This window comes from Erpetoichthys calabaricus, chromosome 4 (genome assembly GCF_900747795.2).
Source record: "Erpetoichthys calabaricus chromosome 4, fErpCal1.3, whole genome shotgun sequence".
In the NCBI taxonomy this organism is placed as follows: Eukaryota; Metazoa; Chordata; class Cladistia; order Polypteriformes; family Polypteridae; genus Erpetoichthys; species Erpetoichthys calabaricus.
This window is the reverse complement of record NC_041397.2, coordinates 298,311,130-298,314,125: the sequence shown is the minus strand read 5'-3', so window position 1 is coordinate 298,314,125 and position 2,996 is coordinate 298,311,130.

Genomic DNA, 2,996 nt, shown 5'->3' with positions numbered 1-2,996 from the left:
CTCATTCTCTAACCAGGCCTCAGGAGCTAACCAGCGTAACACTGTGCACCACCCCTTTCGTTATTCCGGCACATTGTTGACATCCGTGAGTAACAACAACGTACTAAACTGGAAGGTGGTCTACGCATGCGTGGAATTCGAGGACAAACAAAGATCAAGATCCAAATGAAGATTATATATAAAGATGAATGGAAGAGAAGGTCTGTGATACGGTTTGCATATTTGCAGCTGGAGATCCACAAAGGGAGAAAATGAATCACGTATCATAAAGTAGTTTTTATTCCTGAGCTTTCAGCCCCTACCAGGGGCCTTCATCAGAGGATAATGCTTAGACTTACAAGAATCAAAGGCAATATATAGGAAAAGTTACGTGGGGGGAGGGGGGCGGCGAGGTGGGGAGGGGCTAAATCAGTGTGAACGGGGGTGGGGGGGTGGGGGGGGTTATTGGTTGTAAAGATTTTTATTATGAACATGTTCTTCTTAAGTTTGCATATGCTGGATTTATGTCCAAATGTCTACTGATGGCGTTAACTGGGACAATGTACAAGTAAGATTTAAGGCCAGTACCAAAAGTGCCAGAGAGCTGGCCAAATCTTGGCTATCAAATGAGAATACCATCAACAGACATTTGGACGTAAGTCTAAGCATTATCCTCTGAAGGCCCCTGGTAGGGGCTGAAAGCTCAGGAATAATAACTACTTTATGATACGTGATTCATTTTCTCCCTTTGTGGATCCCCAGCTGCAAATATATATATATATATATATATATATATATATATATATATATATATATATATATATATATACAGTACTGTGCAAAAGTTTTAGGCAGGTGTGAAAAAATGCTGTAAACAAAGAATGCTTTCAGAAATATAAATAATAATATTATATATATATATAAAAGAAAGATTTATGATAAAATAAACTTCATAAATAAAATCATTTTTTGAGCAAACAGACTATGCGTTGTATTGTGTATAGTGGTGCCATTCATATTTATTTTCAAGCCGGCATCAATGCGATATTTTTGTTCTTTGTACGCCTGGGTATTTGAAGTTTTTAGAAACTGACTGACGGTAGTGTGGAGTTACATTTCTCTTATCATCATCACCATGACCATTATGCAAAGATGCTTGTTAGTAATACTTTATGCTGACTTTGGAGTACAAAAAGTGTTATCTTCCTTTGAATACTTTATATTCAGATAGGATTCTTTTTAAATTTAATTTCAGAGTGTTTAATTCATCTGTCAGGGTAACTGCTGAGAGACAAATTAGATGTTGGCTAATTGAGAATGACATAATCATTGGGATTATGCTGTTCGAAAACATCACAAATGAGTGTCATGTCAGTTGGCTTAAAGTTCTTTGTTAATACTTACTGTAGTAAAGGAATTGTCATTAGTGACTTGTGACAGTGGCTTGACAGTTGTCTCTTTTAGAGGTAAACTGTTTTTGCTGAGTAAAACTTACCAATATGTGAGCCTGTCCCTAGTGTGTGAACTGGTGTCTTGTATTCCACTCAAAATGCTTTATCAAAGCAGTAGTAAATTGTTTTAATTTTTTCTCAAATATTCACAATACAAGAAGCATTAATAAATATATATTTAAAAGTGAGATTGTGATCCCTGGGTTGCCACAGCTGGCACTGCCATCCTTGAACCCGGGACATCAATAGTCACAACCAAAGATGGAATGGTCAATGAGGACACATAACACAGCAAAGGTAATTGCAAATATGCAAAGTGCATTTTATTTTTATAATGAAGTGTTCAAAAATCAAACAAAAGCAATGTGCAAGTACGGAGTGTAGTCTCAATCAATAAATAATCATCAATAAAACCAGAGTAGTCATGAAAGATAAAAACCAACAATCAATACATTAAAATCCTAGAATAAAACCATGCCATTGAGCTTCCTTCTCTTCCTGCCAGCCCAGGATGTTTTTCTCCCTGTATCTTCCCAGCTTAGCCTGTGGGTCTTGTAGCTGATGCTGATAGCTACGGTTCCACTTTCATCTTTCATGACGATCATAGCCAGACCTCCATCTTCTACATGTTCTCCTCGGCATCTTCAGGAACCCTTAGAGTCTGCTGAATTGCTTCCTGTTCCTCCATTGTGCTCAATGTGGGATCCACTCCTGATGTGCTGTTCCTCTCGCTTCCTTGCAGGGCCACCAACCACTCTGCCTTCCTTCCACTGCACTGATGCCCTCTCCAGATTGTTTCTTTTCTTCTTGTGCCTCCTGTTCTTTTATGATTTTGATTCTTCCTTCTTTTTCCTGTTTTAGGCCCCTTTTATACACCTCTAGATGCTGTGTTCCTATTATAATCCATAGAGTGCCGATGTGGAACAGTTGTGCCGATGATCTGCCTGTTAACAGATAATCAGCTTGGCTCCATACCAAACACCTCGCAGTGACACCCACAGAACCCGACACACACTGTTTTAACTAAAAACCTACACACAGCCTGTAATAAGCATAAGTTTAATATGTCACTGTGCTCTGTGCAAATATATCTTATAAATCTGCTTTTATCTAATTACATTCACAGCTGACACAGAGCCAGATTAAGCACAGGGGTTCACCATATAGAATTGCTAGGCAAGTAGTATCATATAAGACAGATTGGAACAAATGGAAAACGTGCAGACGCAGTGTACTACTGCTGTTTAAGTCAGCATGGAACTGTACCCTTGTTTAATGCCTTGTTTGGAAGTGGATGTTCACCTAAGTGGGGCCCTGCAAGTGAAGAATCAGTATAAAGCCTTGGAACATTGCCTGGCACACCTTTGATGCCGACGGATGGATAGGGGATATCATCATCCGATCCCGAAAATGCCTTCCACTGCACTGATGAACATCGACAGATTCAACACCTCGGGCCTGCACTCCCAAACTGGGTTTTGTCATTGGGTTCCTTCATCTGTTATGCAATGTAAGGCGACATTAAACAAAGCTAAGTTATTTCTCCTGCGTGATTCCTTACCACCG